This window comes from Humulus lupulus, chromosome 7 (genome assembly GCF_963169125.1).
Source record: "Humulus lupulus chromosome 7, drHumLupu1.1, whole genome shotgun sequence".
NCBI lineage: Eukaryota > Viridiplantae > Streptophyta > Magnoliopsida > Rosales > Cannabaceae > Humulus > Humulus lupulus.
Window position 1 is genome coordinate 52,905,282 of NC_084799.1, and position 22,011 is coordinate 52,927,292.

General features: G+C 34.0%; 2 long non-coding RNA genes across 2 annotated transcripts; one reads left to right on the top strand and one right to left on the bottom strand.

Moving 5' to 3' along the window:
• Nucleotides 1-3,500: 3,500 nt before the first annotated feature.
• LOC133789603 (uncharacterized) lies at nucleotides 3,501-12,520 on the bottom strand. The gene is made up of 4 exons (XR_009873629.1): nucleotides 11,946-12,520; nucleotides 11,495-11,592; nucleotides 8,916-9,004; nucleotides 3,501-4,693 (listed from the first exon to the last, which is right to left on the bottom strand). It is a non-coding gene; the product is annotated as an uncharacterized LOC133789603 (long non-coding RNA).
• A 2,209-nt stretch (nucleotides 12,521-14,729) lies between these two features.
• Nucleotides 14,730-20,582, top strand: LOC133789604 (uncharacterized). The gene is made up of 6 exons (XR_009873630.1): nucleotides 14,730-14,842; nucleotides 14,949-15,001; nucleotides 16,827-16,870; nucleotides 17,475-17,744; nucleotides 19,826-19,897; nucleotides 20,378-20,582. It is a non-coding gene; the product is annotated as an uncharacterized LOC133789604 (long non-coding RNA).
• Nucleotides 20,583-22,011: the final 1,429 nt, after the last annotated feature.

The window sequence follows — 22,011 nt, forward strand, 5'->3', positions numbered from 1 at the left end:
TAATTAAATCAATTATCGCCCTCCCGACACGCTAATCAAGGCACCAAGCCTTATTACCAAATTTGGGACATTACACAATAGGTCTCTAAAAATTTTGGAAGGAATATACAACAAAAAAATTATTTATTATTTATTATTAATACTTTATTTTCTTGGTAATAACCTATAGCGACGACATTTGTCGTCACAGTAGAGGTCTGAAAAAAATGGTGGGAAACTTTCCCCCCAAAAAAAATAGAACTGAAAAATTGAATTTTGGGAACTCTCATTAATGAAAAATTGTGCATTTCCCTTACTGGGACGACATTTTTTTGCTCTATTGCGACGACAGGGTTGCAGGACATAACCTAGCTGGGTCAACCTCTTCCTTCATTTTCTCCCATTTTCTCCCATTTTCTCTCAAATTTCAGAGACGAAAAAGTGTCCCCTTCCCCATTTTCATCAAAGGACCTCAGCCTAGGTCCCCTCCACCTCATCTGCAAGCCTCTAATGTCTCCCCAATGCATGTAATCATCTTATACCACTGAAAAAGTAAGGTTTTTTTTCAGATTTTTTTATTTAAGAAAAGATGGTTTTAATTTTTTTTTCAGATTTTTTGCTTAAGGCATTGTTCGTGTAATGTTTTGTCTCCACTGATTTCTTCACGTATCGCTTTTATTTTACAGTTGTAAATATTTATTTTATGATAATGTTTGTATTAAGTTTGATTTTGTGTTTGTTTAGATTTTTTTATTGAACTTTTTGAAGCTTTGGATGTCTCATCTCTATGTTGTTGGATCTCCTTTGGTTGTTGGTATTTTTCTTAATTTTCAAATGTATAAATTTGTTTTATGATAGTGTTAGTATTATGTTTTATATTTAATAATTTTTGGTTTTGTTAATTTTATAAATTGTATATTATTTTTCAAATTTGAGTATCTTTGTGAAATAGATGAATATATATGTTCTAGGTTAGAAAATTAGTTTCATGTTAAAAAGTTTAATAATTATTGAATTTTAGATTGTATGTATGTTAGAAATTTTAGATGAGAAAAAATTTAAATTCTTATTAGTTAGGTTGTTAATTTTAGATAATAAGAATATTTTTGAATTGGTATTGTAGATTATAGTTTATATGTGTTTGAGCATGTTATTATAGATGTATTGAAAAAAGTTTAATATTTGTATTATTTTTTAGAATGTGTTTATAGAATCTTAGTATCACTACTACAAAAAAGGTTTTTTAGGACTAGCATTGCGAGTCCTAAAAAAGTTTTTAGGACTCGCGCCCCGCGAGTCCTCTATTTGAGAGCCTTAAAAACTAAGGTTTTTAGGACTCGCGTTGCGAGTCCTAAAATAATGTTTTTAGGACTCACGTTGCGAGTCCTAAAAGAATGTCCGCGAGTCCTAAAAGATCTTGCTGAGTGCCTTTAAGTAAGGTTTTTAGGACTCGCACTGTGAGTCCTAAAAAATGTCCGCGAGTCCTAAAAGATCTTGCTGAGTGCCTTTAAGTAAAGTTTTTAGGACTCGCAAAAAAATATCCGCGAGTCCTAAAACATCTTGTTGAGTGCCTTTAAGTAAGGTTTTTAGGACTCGCGTTGCGAGTCCTAAAAGAATGTCCGCGAGTCCTAAAAGATCTTGCTGAGTGCCTTTAAGTAAGGTTTTTAGGACTCTCTTTGGGTGACCTTAAAAGTTATATTTTTAATTTTTAAAAAATTTATTTATTGTTATTTTAAATTAAAAATTATGATTTAAATGAAACGTTTATATACAAATTAATCTAAAAATTTATAGATTAAAATAACAAAACTTATTAAAATTATAATCGTCTTGACCTTAAAAAATATATAACTAGATTTAGAAAGTAAATAATTAACCATTCAAACAAGAATCATTTACTCTAATAAAAATTACAAATATAATAAAACACTAAATTCATTGTCAAACAACATATATTTCTTCTTCTTGTCCTTGTACTCACCCTCATCACTGCCTTTCCAAAGTAAGGATTGGCTGCCATGAATTTCTTTATCATCCCTGAAACATGAAAAATCACATTATAATACACCGAACATGAAAAATTATAACTAGATTTTTATTGTAGTACACATAAATAAGTTTATTCACAATTGCTACAATTTTCATTTTGATTTAAAAAATATATCCCTTTGAGTGTCCAAAATGTATCAAAATAAATTTGAAAAGAAAATACTAAAAAAACACCATAAAAAATTTTGGACCCTATACTGCCATATTAAATACAGAATAAAAAAAAAAATTGGTAAATAACATACATATATATTTATATAAGATAAAGTATTTATTTATCAAAGAAATGAAAAAACATAGTGTAATTAAGTGATATTTTTATTTCACCCTTTTGAATCCCAAGAATAATACTTCATACCAAAATTATAATAGAAAGAAAGAAATGGTGGAGCACTATATATATGAAGAAAAATCTATGGTTTCCATTCCCAATTATTCTAATAATAGTTGTTTCTTAATATCTAAGTAAACAAAAGAATGCATAACAAGCAAAATACTCAAGATAATCATAATTCCTTTCTCATTACAGCTTATTATGTGGTCTTCATCTAACACATTTATGGGGCAGCACTAAGCAAGAAAAGCACAAAAAATCTAAAAGTGCATCAAATAGTGCAGCACAACAAATTTTAATAAAGAAGCCAACATGATACATCAAATTGATATTCATGAGAGTAATGCAAATTGATGCAAGTAAGAACAAATAACAATAAAAGAAATAAGAGTCACTCAATACCTAAAAGATTACCGTATTTTGTCTTAAGTTCAAGATTAAATAAAAGTGTTGGGCTTGACATGGCAAACCTCTACCGTCATTCACACATTTAGAGAGAGGATAGATTGAGATATCCAACAATATTTTCACAATGAAATGAAACCATGACAAATTTACTAGCCTATTAGTTATTCAACAACACTCTCTTGTGTAAATTTATCTTCAAAAGTAAAAGAAAGACAAATAAAATAGAGATTCAATTTCCATCAGTAAAGATGTCATTCTTTATTGCACAAAGTTTACATGTGCCTCATTGGCAACACAAACATTGGAAACTTTGAATACATTTTCAGATTTGTTAAGAAGCTTGAAAATGAGCATATAAGGTTGTATATACTAAACAGAAGCTCAATAAAATCAAACCAAAAACAATAAATTGTGATAAAAAAAGAAGTTAAAAGAAGCTATTCAGTCATATAAGTAGAAGACATTATTTATGACATTACCCTTTTGTTATGATAAAGCAATCAAGATGTTGTTTTTGAAACCAAACAATTAGATCCAATAGTACAAAACAAAACTAAAGAAACGAGTTTCTTTTGATACTACATAATAAATTATTTCATGATAAATTTTTCCCAGTCATAATAAAAAAATATTGCATAAGCAATTAAATAGTTGAAAGCCCATACATATTGAAGATCACCAAATCATGTAGATTGGAGAAAAGATAATTTACTTGCATGAATAAAAAAACTTGCTTCTAGTTCTATATTGTAATTAGCACGAAACACAAATTGAAGAAGACCTGATACATTGAGGTCAATTATATATTTATATATAATATTTTCTACAAAAGAATTAATTTTTAAATTAATATATATATGTACGTATAAAGCTCATTAGTGCACAAGAGAAAAGCAAAGAAAAGATAGAAAAAGTTAGTTCTCATTAGTGCACAAGAGACTATATAAATCTCAAGAAACCAAAACGGAAATAACAACCCATCACATGGCTGTTGTAACAAAGTTAGTTAAGCAACCACGAGAGGCTAACTAAAACTCATAGACTCTCTTGAACACATTCTAGATGATACTCATGATCATAAATTTGCTAAAAACAATTTAAATAAAAAATTGGTGTTTACAAGAGACAAAGAAAGGCCTTGGGCTTGCATGAGGAAACAATGGATAAAAAAGAAGAGCTTAAGGCTTTGTATAAGTGGAAGACTAGAAGTAGATACTGTTAGGCGCAAAAATATCCGGCTTGGCCCAAATATGCTCAAAGGTGTCTCAAACCTTTAGATTTTGGAGCCTAATATTAAGATTATAGGATAAAACTTGGGACTTTCATCAAACATGTGCTATGCAAGAAAATTGTAGAATATCATAAATTGCTATAATGATATAATCACACAACATAATCTAAGCAAAGCACAACATCAATTAACAGAAATATACTACATGAAAATTTAACAAAAAAATAAGTTATAAAAAAAGCATATTACATGAAAATTAAAACATAGTAAAATACACATCTTGCACTGAAAATAGAAGAAAAAGAGAAAAGCCAACATGTCACCATCTATAGAAAATCGGACAACATATCCCCTAATTTACTAGCCTAGCCATCTGTCACATTCAACACCAACATGTCAATCAAATCAAACAACACACAGGTTTTCATCCATATATCACCGCAGCACACAAAATTCTCATAACCTACTTCACTAAGACATGCAAGTTCTCAATCTTCCGTTATCACCGCAGCACACAGAATTCTCAGAACCTACTTCACTACGAATGAATATCTAACATATTCAAACTCCACTAAAGTAGTACAATTATCATTCAAGATTGTAAAATATTGAAAATTAAAAAAAATTAAATACAACATACCTCTTGCAATTAGCTACCGATCCAATGCTTCAAGACCAGTCAAAATATTAACCTAAACATTATTATCAACATTATAAAAAATAAAAAAGTTAGATGTATGTTCCATATCATGTTATTACCCTAAGTCATGTTATTTAAAATTCTATAATCAACTTAATTGTTAATTAGATGGTCAAATGTTAAGATTATAGGAAATAACAAAGGAAAAAATGTGATGCAGCAGTCCATGAAAATCCACATGCTAGAAAACTTGCTAAATAGGCCACTAAATCATATTATAAAAATCATATCTGCCCATGAAATTGTATACATTTTGTTCTTTGCAATATCAAGCAAATAATAAGATTTCTAACATATATTCTCAAATAAAACTCATTCACTATACACTACTACAATATTAATACTTTTGTGAGAATATTTATTCTAATAACATCATTTCTTTAAGAAATATTTACTAAGAGAAACTATCTATACAACTAGTAAATGAATATATATCTTTTTATGGTTTTTACGTTTTGGGAAGCTCATGAAATCACTTTCTTGATTGCACATACGAGTACCTATGAAGAGAAGAAAAAAGGTTTGAACAGGTAACCTTGAAGATGAGCATAATACTTCTTCAATACTGTTAGAACTTAATGTAGTGGTAGAGACTAGCTAGGTGAACCAATTATTATCATCATTTTCATTTCTTTACTTGGATGTGAATGAATGTATATAATATTATGGGATTTATTGCGTCTACATTTAAAAAATAATATTTTGAATCTTTCTAATTTGTTTTAATATTAGATTTGGACTTTCCATGTTTGATAATCACAAACAGAGCCATATAATACTATCAAGTCAATTTTAATTAACAATAAACTCCAATTTTATCTAAATTTTTGTTACTAGTCTTTTTGAAGGGATGTGAGCGAGAGTAGAAAGAAAGAAAAAAGTAAGAAGAAACAATTTAAACAATTGAAATGAGGGTATCATTTTCTTTTTGAAATCCTGACTAGGTATAAAAAGAGATGTTTGTATAAACTCAAAATTTAAAAATAAAATAAATCAATATTAAAAAGTTTGATGACATATTATCATAAAATTAAAATAGTGATGTAAATTCAGACAGCAAAACCAAGCTTTACGATAGGGACAACGAGAGAAGATGAGATGCCATCTTTAGCTCTTCGAATGCTACCGACAGTTGTGTTTGTGTGTTATTTTTTCTTTCTTTCTTTCTTTCTTTTTTCTTACTAATATCAAACATTTGATATTTAATAAAAACATGGTTGAAAAGAAAAGCCTTGCAGAAGAAAGCTTCAATCAAAACGAATAATGAAGACCTGATTTTGTTATATAGTAAGTCTCAAAAGTTGTCAAGGTTAAAAGGGTGTCAGTCAAAAATGAAAATAAACCCATTAAAAAAAATTCTATAAATAATATCCAATTTTGGTCCAACTCTAACAAGCTTCTGTTACACTAAAACATCAAAATTTAGGAATTTTTTTTTCAGAATAAGAATACACTGACAAAACCAAAACAAAAAGAAAGGAAAAGATAAACAAATACCCATACACATCACAGCTCCAAGTCTGTATAGAGAGAGAGATATTAGATTGCTCTTCCTTGTCTCATTTTCTTAACTTATTTATTAGTAATATTCCAAAAGATAATTATATAAATAGTAAAAAAAATCATTAGAGAAACAACAGTTTCAAAATTTAAATTTTAAGCCTATGGTCTATCTATTTACATCAATATCAGAAAACAAATAATTACCAAAATAAAATCCTACATAAAAACTATCAACATAAATGTAACGCCCTGGCTACCCCAGAACAGTTATGGTGAACGGTGGACCAGAAATTTGACTCATTGCCTGAGTCCTTTGGTCAAAAACGTGCTCTAAGTGTAATTAACAGGTTAAGGTATAAAACCAATAAAAAGGAAATGGAGATTTTATTACAAACTGCTCTGCAGAGCTAAACAAAACATTTACAAGAGGTTCTCAGTACAAAATGGTCACTAGTGTTTGAAATTTACAATCCCGCCGACCTAAGCGGCAAAAATAGGGTAAACCCCCTAGTTCCTCTGAGAACACCTTGGCCGTGGTGGTCAAGCGACCGCATATGTACACATCACCACATCAGCTCTACACTCAAGGCTAGGTGAGCTTTTCATTCCCTTTACCTGCACCACATAGCACCCATGAGCCAAAGCCCAGCAAGAAAACATAACATTTCTCATAAACATTATCAAATGATTATCATTATAATCACACTGGGCATAAAGCTTTCAAACAAATGAATAACACATGATTTTAGCGGGAGAGTGACTGTTAAGTAAGCCACTAGCCTCCAAGCTCTCTTTTCTAGCGGGAGAGTGGCTGCTAGGTAAGCCACCAGCCTCCAAGCTCTGTTTTGTAGCGGAAGAGTGGCTGATGGGTTAGCCACTAGCCTTCAGGCTCTCTTTTCTAGCGGGAGATTGGCTGCTAGGTAAGCCACTAGCCTCCAAGCTCTGTTTTGTAGCGGAAGAGTGGCTGATGGGTTAGCCACTAGCCTTCAAGCTCTCTTTTCTAGTAGGAGAGTGGCTGCTAGGTAAGCCACTAGCCTCCAAGCTCTGTTTGTTCATCGACCCTCAGGGTCGGTCAGGCATTAATGCTCCTTGAGTCATTCAATGCTAGTAGTCGATTAGATCTAATCTCTGATGGCTTGCGTGATTCACGCTAAGGCCGTTCTGACAAGTAAGTCAGCGCTTCCTGACCTGTGTCCAGTAACACTGCCGAGCCTGACAAGTAAGTCACAGCCTCACAGCTGATACTAACACTTTTGTCGATTCTGTATTCAATCCATGTCCATATTTATACAATCAACATGCCTCACAAATATTCATGCATGTCACACTTTGGGGTGTAGTTTTCTTACCTTTGATTCGAGCTAGAATGAGCAAAAGAACAACCTTTGAGAACGGTTTGGCTTTTAGTCCTTTAGCGGTTACCTAATCACAACACATTTGGGATACCATTAATAATCAAGATAATCAAGGGTCTCAAACCATAATCTAACCTCCAAGAGATCAAGCCAAACTAATCCAAGTAGCAAGGACACTCCCGAGGCCTAAAACTAGGTTTCCGGGGTCAAAACGAGCAAACGGGGCGAAAACAGGACAAGGGCTGCGGCCCTAGCACCTTGGGCCGCGGCCCCCAGGGTTCCCAGTGGCTAGGGCTGCGGCGCCCTTCATCAAGGGCCGCGGCTCCCAGCAGGCACAAGGCCTCCACCTGCTTCTTCAAAGAAGGGCCGCGGCGCCTCAAGAACAGGGCCGCGGCACTCCACCCTGGGCCATTCCCAACCGCGTTTCTAACACTCCAAAGCCTCCAAAATCATCCCTAAACATTCCCCAATCATCAAGACAAAGTTCCCAAGCTTCCCCATGCATCAAAACCCTCAGAACCCAAGGCTCGAACGAACCGAAAACTCAACAATTCACAAAATCAACTCAAAGCTTAGAAACTCGGAAAAAACTCAAAACTTAAACTTCAATTACCTTCAATTGGGTTGTTTTCCGTCAAATCCTTCGGTTAAGAATCTTCTAATCTTCCCTAGGATCGCTATGCCTCGATCCTCACTCGATTCCGACTCCTAGAACTCAAGATTTCGTCAAAAAGGCTTAAACGGTAAAACGAACTTTGAAAAGGGAGAACGGAAGGTTTTCTTATCGTATATTCTATCTGATAAGCTACTTCAACCTTAAGTAACCTCAAATAAAACCTAATGCTCGGGGTCCCGAAAACACCCCCGGGGACATTATAGTCAAAACCTCCAAAATTTCACCCTGATCTCAAATATTCCCAATTTATCATCAAATGAACATTTCTATTACCCCAAAATTGACCCCATTATGGTAAAACTGCTAATCCACTAAAAATAACCGTCTCATGTCAAATAGCTCGAATATATCTCCATAACAATGGAATCTCATTCACAAATCAAGTTATGCACCCAAATACACAAATTACCCTCAACGGGCCAAATTATCATCATACCCCTGTAATTGTAAATATGGACTCATATGCATGCATTTCACATCATATCATAATATAATCAACATATACATGCATTTAATCAGTTAATAACATAATTAAGCAAGTATGGCCCTCCCGGCCTACTATTCATGCCGCTAAACTCATCGAAGAATTCGGGGCATTACAATAAAGACCTCCTTCTGCCTCTTGTTGTGTTCTCATGTTGTATTAAAACTTAATATGAAAAATAGAAAGAATCCCTTACCCAAAATAATTAAGAACATCGGCGATCGGATCCACCAAGTCATCAGCAGAAAGCAAAGGATCATCAAAACTAATTGTTTCAGCTCCCAACTGAAATAGTTCTTGAAGAAAGTACAAGATAAGAAACGATGTGAATTACAACTTTAAAAAAAAAAAAAAAGACATAACAAGAGCAGAAGTGTAATGCCCCAGATTCTCTATTATGGTTAATGGCTGGATTAGTAGGCCGGGAGGGCCATAACTGTTTAATCATGCCATTAAATGTGTTTATGCATGTTTATGAGAATTATATTATAATATGATGTTAAATGCATGCATGTGAGTCCACATTTGCTTACAGGGGTATTATGGTAATTTGGCCTGTTGAGGGTATAATTGAATACTTGTTTGTATGATAATGATATATTGTGAGACCACATTATAATGTGGATTGGTTCGAGTATTCCGACATGAGACGATCTTAAAACATAATTTATCGGTTTGGTCATAACAGGTTTGAGCTCGGGGCTCGGGGTAAGTCTCGGGGTGATATTGGTGGTTATAGCGTTACCAGGGATTTTAGGGTAACGGGATATGAACTATTGGTGTTTGAGGATATTGAGATTAGTGGGAATTGGTAATTAACGGGTTAAGCGGGAAGTACCAATTTTGCCCTTGGGGTGGCTTTAGAGGCTTAAGATGACACAAGGGGTATTTTGGTCTTTTTGGAAGGATATATATGACTTAAGTGACTTAGAAGGCTGTAGAATAAACAGGGTAAGAACAGAGGCTCTATCTTCTCTTCCCGTACACACCACTTCCTCCATTGTTTTCCTTGGTGTTTTGAGTTCAAGGTGGGATATCAAGCTAAGGAACTTCAAGGCTGAGTTAGTAGACTTGGTTCTCCTTGTGTGGGAAGTTCAAAACAGGTTTTAAGGTAAGTTTTGATCATTGAACTCAAGTTATGCTCTGTTTTGATTGTTAGTTTCAGACTTAGAGTTTTGATGTGGAAAGTGTGAATCAAAGGGATGTTTTAGTGTTAGTTTGATTGGGGTTTGATGTAAGTGAGTTAAGGGTGTTATTTGGGGGTTTAATTATATGTTTGGAGGGGGTTTAGAGGTGTTTTGAGGGGCTGGTTTGAGAGGGAAAACGCAGGGTTAAAATTTTGGTTCGTGTGTGGCCGACTTAGCCGTTCTGGGCTGAGCGCCGCGGCACAGCAGGGGAGCGCCGCGGCCCTTGGTGTCTGTCAGGAGGGAGCCCTTCTATCTGAAGGGCGCGCCGCGGCGCATCAAGGGAGGGTCGCGGCCCTTAAGGTCAATTTTGCTAAAATGTGGTTTTTAGCTTGGGGATTTAAACCATAGGCCTCGGGGTTGAACCTAGTACCCGGTTGGGTAATATTTGAGGTCTCGGGGGCTGGGATTTGGTTTGGGAACCCTCGGTTATCATTTTTATTGATAAATTCTATAATTTGGTTATGACCAGGTGACCGTCAAGGAATTTAAAGGTTGATCGTTCTCAGGGGTCGTTTGTATAACCATTCTCACTCGAACCAGAGGTAAGAAAACAGTGTATGAGTACAGTTGCACCCTGTATAGATATATGGCATGTATGATTTGATATTTGAAGCATGCTGGTTGATATATGTGGACATGGACTGCATATTAAATGCTATTGAACACTGATTACCTGTTTGAGACACTGACTAGTCAGGGACCGACTCTAGAGTCGATGATCACGCATTGAATGGCTCTATAGCATTAATGTGGGACCGAACCTAAGGTCGAAGAACTTATAAGCGCTTGCCTGGTCTACGACCAGATGACTATAGCCAAGGTATATGACCCCGGTGACCGTTTGTCACGTGGCTAAGGGACGTTGTCCATAGTTTCGACCCTAGAGTCGTGAGGAAGGTTATGTTGGTGACCAATCACCATGCACCTGTCCTGAGCAAGCTTATGAAAGAGATCACCTATCAGTTAAGCCCTGGTGACCCTATCGTCACATGGCTAGAGGGAGCGATGCTCATTATTGTGACTTTTGGCTATTGTCACCTATTTGTTGGACTGATAGTCCTGAATGGTTATTATGATCGTTGTTGATATTATATCATGTTTTATTATGTTTTCTTGTTGGGCCTTGGCTCATGGGTGCTATGTGGTGCAGGTAAAGGAAAGGAAAAGCTTGACCAGCCTTGAGTGGAGAGCTTGGGCGATGTGATGTACGTACAGGGCCGCTTGGCTGCCACGGTCAAGGAGTTCTCAGAGGGACTAGGGGTTTACCCTATTTTTGCCGCTTAGGCCGGCGGGGATTGTACATTTGGAACTATAGCGACTCTTTTGTAATACAAACTACTTGTAAACATTTTAAAAGGCTCATGAGCAGTTTGTTTACTTAATGAAACGTACCCTTTCCTTTTTATTGGTTTTTCACCTTAACCTGTTATTAGTACCTAGATCACGTTTTTAACCAAAGGACTCGGGTAGCGAGTCAAATTTCTGGTTCACTGTTCACCGTAACTGTTCTGGGGTAACCAGGGCGTTACAAGAAGCATGTATGGAAACAAAAAAGAAAAAGAATTAGTCAAGTTATTGAGTAACAAACCTCATGGCCGGGAGGACTAATATGATATATGCAAAAGTTATGAAGCAACAAAGAACATGCTTCTGGACAAAAGAACAATCCTTGGAAGCAGGACACATCTGATCAAATTGCATAAGAAAAACAGTTAAATTGGAACTCGTAATGCCACTAAGAAACAAGCAAATAATTTACAAATCATCTGACCTCTGAAAACTGTCCCTATACACGCTGAAATATTTTCATTTCTAAATAGGCTAAAACATGTTAAAGTTTTTATTTTGGGATAATAGATTTCTAAGTTTAATTGAACTTGCGAAAATTTATATGAGAAAGTTAAAGATGCATTCCAAGTTATTCTTCTTCATCAATATGATGATTCAATTTCTTCAAATCAATCTGATTAAACCATAAATAAATTTTAAAGATGCCACTATTAAACAAATCAGCTTTCTAGCAGTATTTCCGCACTTACTATGAAGTTTGGTCAAATTTACAAACTTGATCTGATGACTGATTTTGTAAAATCTGAACACTCTGTCAAAATTGTGGTTTACGTGGATATGATAAGTCAAACAAATCAACTCTCTACACACACCATCCGATTAGATTAATTTATAGCTGCCCAAATCATATGAAGCTTAATATTAATAGGAGATGGTATTAACATAAGTGTCAATTAATACAAATTTACCTTGAAGAGAATGGCAACACCACCCACGCTTGAGAACTTCACCAGCTCAGGAGCCTTCGCCGTCGCCTTCCCCATCATCGTCGCCAGCAGGAGCCTTCATCATCCACGGTGGAGGCCAGAACAATCCTCCAAACTCACAGCGGCGACGGAACTTCGGGGAGCCAATCGCGACGGAGGCCGGCGAGTGGGGAGGCGAGCTTCATCGGTTGGGGGTTTCGGGGGCCAAGGAAGCTCGTGGTGGGGTGCGTGTCATTGGGTGGTGGGCGGAGATGGCTTATCTGGTCTGGCCGACTGAAATGCGAGAGAGGAAAAGAAAGAGTGGTATCGACTGGGAAGAAAGAGGACAGAGAAGGGGATTTTTGAGATTCATTTAGGGATTTAGTATTTTTTATCTCCCTTTTCTTATTTAATTAAACAAAATTTGATTTAATGTGAACTATTGCTTTTTTTTTTTAAATATTTTCAACATGGATTTTAAAAAATAAAAACATCAATATTATTAGTGAAATTTTAAAATTATTTTACAATATTTAACCAATCAATAAAATAACTCTTTTTAATTAATTTTATCATAAATATGTTAAATAAATAAAATTTAAGCAAATTATTCATTATATCATAATTAAATTAAATTTTAATATATAAATTATTATAAATAAAAAGTTAATATAATATTAAAAATTTAGAAATAAAAGAAAATCTAAGAGGTGTATATTAAAAAAACAAAATAAACCTTTTAGGACACGCATCAGTTTTTAAGTAAAACACTTATTTTTTAGCCTAGATTTTTTTAGGACTCGCATATTTTTTTAGGACACTCATTACGAGTCCTAAAAGAGTATTAAGGACCCCCAAAGCAAGTCCTAAAAATTATTAAGTAAAACACTTATTTTTATAAGCCGGATTTTTTTAGGACTCGCATATTCTTTTAGGACACTTATTGCGAGTCCTAAATTGTGTTTTTTCAGGACTCTCAATGAGTGTCCTAAAAACTCCATAAATATTTTTAAGGACTTGCATTTAGGTGCGTGTCCTAAAAAAGTGTCCTGTAAAGTGTATTTTGTAGTAGTGTATGCATGTTGATAATTTTAATCCTTTTTTTAAACAAAAAAACAAATTGCATGTGTGTGTTTGATTGTGTAAAATTGTATTGTTAGTTTTAGGGTTTAGAAAATTTTATAAATTTATTATAAATGTGATTTGTTAATTGGAAATATTTTTCATATGTTTATTATTTATTTTATTTTATCTATGTATAATAGTATATTTATGTTACTTAATGATATTTTACTTGTGTTGCTCCAAGCTTGATGTCAATAGATTTAATGCCTTCATATGCTAGAAAGAATCATGAAATTGTTAATGTTATTAAGGTATTTTCTCTTTTCTACATAACTATTTTACTTGTTTATGAATTTATATATATTTAGCATAGATAGTGTACTTTGTTTTTATTGTTGATTGGATTGTAATTTATATGTTAGGTTATACATATGTGTGTGTTATATGATTGATATTGAATATATGTTGGTTTAATGTGTTTGTTTTATTTTCAAATAAGTGTGGATTTATATATGTGTTGGTATGTACTATGTATTTGAATGATAGTTTTAAAAATTTATTTGGATTTATATGTGTTGGTATATATGGTTTACTTTGTTTGATGTTAGAAATTAATTTATATATTTTTCTAACTATTTATGAGTGTTGAAAATATTAAGTTATTAAGTTATTAAGTATGTTTTAATATGATATGATTCAGTTAGATTTATAATTCATTTAGAAAATAAATAAATAAAAAATTTAATTTCGAAAAATGACCTACAGAGATGACATGTCGTCGCTATAGGGTCAAGACCTACAGAGACGACATGTCGTCGCAATAGGGCCCAATTTTTTTTTTTTTTTAAAAGAGAGTTTTGCGAGTGTCCTAGTGCGATGACATCAAAATGTCGTCGCAGTAGGTCCCTACACATACAGAGCTATTGTGACGACATGTCGTCCTTAAAAACCTACATCGATGACAAAAGGCTTGTTTTCCTGTAGTGTTAGTCGTTTATTTTAATTTGTATGTAATTGAGTTTTGATTAAATGCATCATGGTGCTTGGTAAGTGGTGATGGACATGAGCTATAGTGTGTGTGCATGTGCATGGTGAGCATGCAATAGATTATCATGTATTTTTCCATTTTATTTATTCTATTAAAAATGAGAAATAAGAAAGGGGAAATGGCAATGATTTGTATCAAAATGGGAAAGTTGAAAAGTTGATGATTGTAATGTGAAAAGGCCACTCATGTCCGTGTGCCTAAAGAATGGGAGAGGAATGGGGCGTGTGAATGGAGAAAGGGGAAGATAGGTTTATCTTTTAAATCCTATATTAATTTATTTTATTATTTTTGTAATTTATGAAAATTGATTTATGATGGAATAATGGGATGAATTTAGGGGAAGGAATCAAGGGGAACATAGGGTCTTAATTGGGAAACTTCCTTTTTCTTTTCCTAGCTCTAGGGTTTGGTCAAGAGGACTTATTATAGGTGAGGATAGGAGTGTGAGAACCCTAGTGGTTGGCGAGTTCTAGAGAGAGAAGGAGAAAGAAGAACGTGAAGGAGAAGAAAAAGAAAGAAAGAAGAAGAAGAAGGAGAAGAAAATAGAGGTGTTCAAATCTCTCTATAGGTATGGCTTTGCTTGGTTTGGTTGATTCTTAAGTTTAGATCCTCTCCTTAATTTCTAAGTGTTTGATTTCTCTTCTCTTGTTCTTGTGGTGTTCAAAAAACCCTAGGGTTTGAGCAAGGTGGTGGCCATAGTTTGGGTTCTTGAGTGCTATCAAGAGAAGTATTGGACTCCTCCCTCAATCTATGGTTTTTTTTATTTCTTAGTGAGGTTATCGTTTGAATGTGGGTTGGTGTTTGGCAAGAATATTTTGTTTTATTTTGCTTTGTTATTGATGGTTGTTTTCGAAAATCATGATTTGAATGAAAGCTAATGTTTTGATTATTTTGGACTTGATGAATAATTGCTTTGGTGTATGTCTTTCACTATTGGTATAATGAATGCATGAGTTGTTATGATGGCTTGATGAGAAACATGTTAGGTGGTTGATAATTTTTGGATTCAAGAGTATAAATCCCATGTAGGTTTCGGCCAAGGCATGTGTCGAGAATGCATGTAAAGTTTTGCTTATGTTTCTTTTGATGTTTCTATGAACTTGGTCGTGTTATTTGGGAAATAGGAACATGATAGGGTTCGTGTGAATGAAGCTATTGATATTTTTATGTTTGTTGTTCATATAGGTTTCAACCTAGGGAGATTGTCATTACATGTGTTTTTTTTATGTCACATATAATCATTTAAAACATGTTAGGTTATTTTGTTAAGTTTGGGAATTGGTATTAAATCCCTTACAAATGAGTATCTAGTTGGTATATGAAGATTTGGTCTAAGCATTGTTTAAACATGATTAAAAGTGGTTTTTCTTTTAAGTGTGTCTGCTATTTTTTTTTAAATTTGTGATGATAATGGTAAATTAATGTTTTGAAATGCATATATGATTCTTCAAAGTGGTATTTGATTTTAAGTAAATAAAAGAGCATATTATTTCTTATTTCAATGGTATTTTTATCAAATTAATACATGCAGATTTTTTGTATATTTTATGAAAGAAAATATAGTTTTAATCAAAGTTTGTGATTTTAATTAAATAAATAGTTGCTGGAATTTTTGGTTAATAGTAAGAAAAGTCTTTTGAATGAGATAAGTAAAACTAGTGTATCAAATAAATTAAACCCTAAGCAATGTATATGATGAATGTGATATTCTCAAAATGTAAATAAGTATTTTTTTACACTATTATCTATGTGCAGTTTTTTTTTTTAAAAATGTGAAAATATTATGGTTTAAATCCATTTGTGATTTTTAAACAAATTATTAGTTGTTGAAACTTTGGGTTATTAAGATAAAATGATTATTTTATTTAAGATGAATAAGTCCTACACCCCAATAATTTAAGTCTTAAATGATATATATATAAATATAATTTTTCCACACATTATTTATGAATTTTCACATTTAAAAACATGCAGTTTTTTTTAAGAGATTAGTAAAATTATTTTTTAAAAGGAAACAAGAGACTTATTTAGTTATTCTAAATAGCTACAAATTTTGTCACATTTTTTATGCTATTTAAATAATAAATAGAATTATTATTTTAAGAGAAGTTAGAAAAGGCTTAATGAATTATTTTATACAGTAAATATGTTGTATTAAAATTTGTTTAACAAATTTGGGATTAAGAGAAACAATTAAAGGTAAATAAATTATGTTGTTGAATTTTGTTTGAAGAGGCAAGAAATAAGCATGTAGGAATTATTGTTTTAAAACATTAAATTATAATAACGCTCCCACGTATGCATATTGCATGCAAATGCATTTTTACGTTCAAATATATGCATATTGTTCAAACACATGACTTTTACTTAGTAACCATGAAGGGTTAATAGGTAGAATTAACATTATTCTTTTATGATTTTATGTGGAAATATTGTATGTTTGCAATTATAGTGCCACGTGTGCATGGCCCATGCACACGTAGGGTTGTATGTTGGGCATGCGTAGTAGTCTTACTTGATTCTAATAAACGAACATTTGGTTATGATTATAGGCTCGTTGTGACATATTCTCGTTTTTGCTTTGCTCGGACTTAAGGTAAGGAAGCTAGATAGAATTTCTATGTTCATGCTATGAAATGGTAAGAATTGTATGTTACAAGGAATAATATGCTATGGAAATGATGATGCTATGATTCGATGATAAACCAAGTGATATGGAAAAGTAGAATTCTATCTTGATAAGTTATGACAAGTATGATGCAACATGTATTTTATTTGTTTTGATGTGAACTGGATTACATGTGTTGGTATGATGAATGAAAAGAAAAGGTTGCTAGCGTGTTGAACGCAACGCAACAAATGAGTTACTAAGGATATGACGTAACTCAAAGGGCAGACGCACCGACGTTATACAAGGACCTAAGATCCTATTTACCTCATAGAGGAGGTTTTACCAGCCTAGTTGTACTAGTTACCTCAAGATGTGACATGGACAATAGAGGTGTCATGATCACAAAGAGTATGCTTATGTTGTATGAATGTGATGGATGACTATGATTTCATTTATGATTATGAAATATGAGTATGATGATGTTATGAACTGTCCTGTTATATTATATATGTCTTTCTTGTCTTTTCTTTGATTTTGTTGTACTTTCTTACTGGGCTTTTAGCTTACCCCCTTACTTTCCCATTTTCAGATAAACAATAGGGTTTCTCTCTGGCACGCGCTGTGATGTGGGGAGTTCCGACGTGTAACGCCCCACGTCACTATGGTTGCTTCCTCGAATGACGACTAACCCTACAATCCAACACGAGTCTTTCTAGCGTGCTTTGTCCTCACTCGCACGCTTCCTGGGAAAACTTTCCAGGAGGTCACCCATCATAAGATTGCTCCAGGTCAAGCACGCTTAACTTTGGAGTACTCAAGTGATGGGCTACCGAAAAGAAGATGCATCTTGTTGGCATAGGTAGTACCCATCAATCCATTTAAGCCCTCTTCAACTATGTAGTCTCATACCTACACAATCTTAGAATCATCATACTTGACCTTCCCCAGGCGATGTGGGATTGCATAGCTTTACCTAGTCTTTCCCCCCACAGATCACGAGTAGGGGTGTTCATAAAACCGCCCACACCGCACCACACCGCACCGCAATTTGTGGTTTAGAACCCTTCGCTGTGCGGTTGTGGTTTGTATTTTTGCCAAACCACGCGGTGCGGTGCGGTTTGCGGTTTTAAATTTTATAAATGCGGCTCAAACCACACCGCACCGCATCATTATATATATTAACTTTTTTATATATTTTTTTTCAATTTTACTACATTTAAAGTTAATGCATAAATATTTATATAGTATAATATAATATACACAAAATCTAGAAAGAAATATAATGTTTCATAGGATGCTAACACATATTCTACTTCAATATAAAGATATTCCTCCTTAATTAAAATAATATTTACTTTTATATTACATTTTTTATTTGTTATTAGTTTGTTATGTTTTTATTGTTTTGCTTAAAGTTCATTAGCTTGTTGTACATTTAATTATTTTGTTAAACACTCTATGGTTATAAGATTTATTATGAATCTTTCTTAATTATAATATTTAATTGTTAAATTATTTGGCAATAGGTATAAACTGCCAAAACAGCACCGCACCACACCATATTTTTGTGGTGCGGTTTATGCAGTTTGAGGTCTATGCGGTGCGGGTTGCGGTTTAGAAAATTGTTCAAACCGCATATGCGGTGCGGTCCAAAAAATTAGAGAAAAACTGCACCAACCGCACCACGAACACCCCTAATCACGGGATATTGACTGTCACAACACCAAGAACAGAGTCGCGGCCCGACCCCTTCAAACCCAAAAAAATCACCATTTCCAACAACCAAACCTCAATCAAATCAACCTAAAACCATCCCAATGACATAATTTAGCTATCACAAACACCCTAACATGTTCCCAACAACAAAACCCAACAAGAACCTAGCTTAAATCCTCATCCAAAACTTCAATTGAATCTTTAACATCAAAAATCCAAGAACACTAAAAATCAGCCAAGAACTATAGAATTAAACGGCTAAAATCATAATTAAAAGCTTACCTCAATTGAAGATTTAATACACCAAATTACTACTGAGTTACTCCCCAAAATTCCAACTCAAATCCTTGTATTTCTAGCTAAAATTTCCCTTTGGTTTCAATGGTTTAGCTTGAGAGAGTTTTGAGAAAGAGATGAGTGAGCTGAGAGAAAGAGAAGGGTCGGTTTAGGTAGCTTCTACTTATTTCTCTTATTTTTATCTTATCTAGCTTAAGTCACTTAAGTTAATCCCAAGGCTTGGGGTATCAAAAACGTCCCCGAGGGAAAAATGGTAAATTTCCCCAATATTCCCTCATAAACTCTCTAACTTCAAATGTATCTCCAAATATTATTTCCATAACCCAAACAACTATCTAATACCCAAAATACCCCTTGACTCACCCCAAGTCAAGTATTGGGTCCCGTTGTGACTTTCCCGCTAACTGGCTCCCTAGGATCGCCTTGTGTCGTACGCTGCAAATATATCCACATAATAATGTGGTCTCCACAATTATAACATATAATCACATTTATGCCCTCAACGGACCAAAATTACAAATATGCCCATTTAAGCTAAACAGGGCCTACATGCATACTAATACCCATAAACATGCATTTCATATATCTGTATAATCATATAAGCATGCTTATCACATAATCATGCATTGAGTCATTTAAATCACACATAAACCAATTATGCCCTCCCGGCACACTGTGCGTGTCTGCTGCTTGGGGAGGTCGGGCCTCTGGTTGGAGGCGGGCCACGGCATGGAGGGCTTAGGGTCACGGCTCTTAAGGGCATTTTTGGATTTGAGAAGGTTTTAGGTGCGGGAACTTAACCTAGGGTGCTCGGGATCGATTCCACTACCGTGTTTGATGGAATTCGATGTCCCGAAGACAAGAACTTGGTCCAGAAACCTTTATTCACTTATTATTGATGGAATCCCTTATATTGGTTGTGACTAGGTGTTCGCTAGGGCTTGGGATGGGATCACGCTCGAGGGTCGACTTTCTTAACCAAAGCATTATGAATTAAAGGTAAGAAAACTACATCCAGTTGTGTGACTATGTTGGGACTAAGGGTTCCCTATACTTGTATGCAACATTGTATAATGATATTATGCCATGTGAACATGAAATAAACAACCTAAGAGTGTCGGAATTAATATTGGCGCACAGGACGCGGCTCGGCCACTGGTAGGTAAGGACAGCTTAATATTCATTGAGCTCGGTTTAAGCGGACCGGAGTCAATGGGATAAACAGAGGGTGCGACCTAAGGGTGTCGACCCTGGTTATTGTATGACATGGTTATTGATGTTAATTTGATGAATATGATATGCTGAATATCTAGATGTTAGATTGTAGATTTATTGATTATTTTCATTGATTGTGTGAATGTGTATGGACTACTGAATATATGGTTATGCTTAATGAATTATTTAATTATTGATAATGATCATGATATGATGTTATGGTTTTCTTGTTGGGTCTTGGCTCACGGGTGCTACGTGGTGTAGGTAAAGGCAAGGGTAAGCTGGATCAACCCTGATTTGGAGAGTTCTAGAGGCAGAATGAACATAGTCAGTTGCTCGGCCGCCACGGTCGAGGGATGGGCAGGGACAGAAGAACCTTAAATGTCTATTTTGCCCTTAGAGTGGCTTGTAGTTATATATAACCCTGATATTTTGTAAATTTTCATTTAAACTCTATTTCTTTTGGGATCCCATATATGAAATGTTTATTTAAATGAAATGTATCTTCTATGATAAAAATCTTTTAACCCTAGTTCAATAATGGTTTTAGTGACACATTTTCAATTAAACGACTTGATTAGCAAGTCTTGGACCTTTATAAACACACAGTGTAACTGTCTTGGCTACCCAGGGCGTTACACGACGTTTGAGTGTGTATGGCGTAGGGGGTTTCTTATGAATGAATAAACAATTAATACAAGCGTCTAGATTTAAAGAAACTATGTTGTGGATTTTATTTTTAAATATACCAGTGGGACTTAAACTTTTATTTTCTTTAGACATTGCATATGAATACTTTATTTTTATTTTAAACTATTGGGCCCAAACTTGCATGTTTTATCAAGGCCCCACTAAGTTTATCTTTTAGGTAGTATTTTTTCTAATTATCTATGGGATAAGTGACGTTTTTACAAAGTAATAGAATAGGGCGCTTTACAATGAATGAGATGATTATGAATATAATACCAAGTAAAGGGAGAACACATTTTAGCTCAAACTGTATATGCAAAGCAAGTGTAAAGACAAATGATGAAGATCTTTTATATCTAGTTGAATTTTTGCATGGTTTGAAATTTAATGGCATCGCTAATCATGAGATGCGACTTAAGGAAGGTGCTTTTGTAATGCTCCTTTGAAATCTAAATCAAACAGAAGGCTTATGCAATGGCACTAAATTGATTGTCAAACATCTTGGTAAATGGGGCATTAGAGGCGACATCATTACTGGAACAAACATTGGTCAAAACATCACAATTCCAAGAATTATCATGTCTCCCAATGAATCAAGATGACCATTCAAGCTTAATAGACGACAACTTCCTTTGGCACTATGTTTTGCCATGACAATCAACAAAAGTCAAGGACAATCTCTTAAACATGTTGGCTTACATCTCCCTAAGCAAGTATTCACCAATGGTCAATTATATGTTGTCATGTTCCGAGTTACCACAAGAGAATGATTGATCATACTAAATGCCAATGATGAGGTGGGAGACCCAACCTTCATCAAAAATATTGTTTGAAAAGAAGTATTTCAATATATTCACTCATTTAAAAAAATTTTATTCTAGAAAACCATATTTTCCTTATATATCCTTATCAATTTATATATATATGTATATATATATTTGGGTTTATACATTTCTGAACCATGTGTTTTGTCTCATTATCTATTTGGACTCTGCGTTTTGAAAAATTACTTTTTGGTCGACACTGTGTTTTGTAAAATAGTTCAAAAAAGACCCCTAAACTCGATTTTGGTCAAAGTTTTTTTAACTGAAATCACAAATAATTCACCAAACTAACAATTCTAAACAAAAACACAATGATTCTACTTAATAACTGTGTTGTCATATTCAATTTTTTTCTTCATCAAAATTGGGTTTAGGGGTTTATTT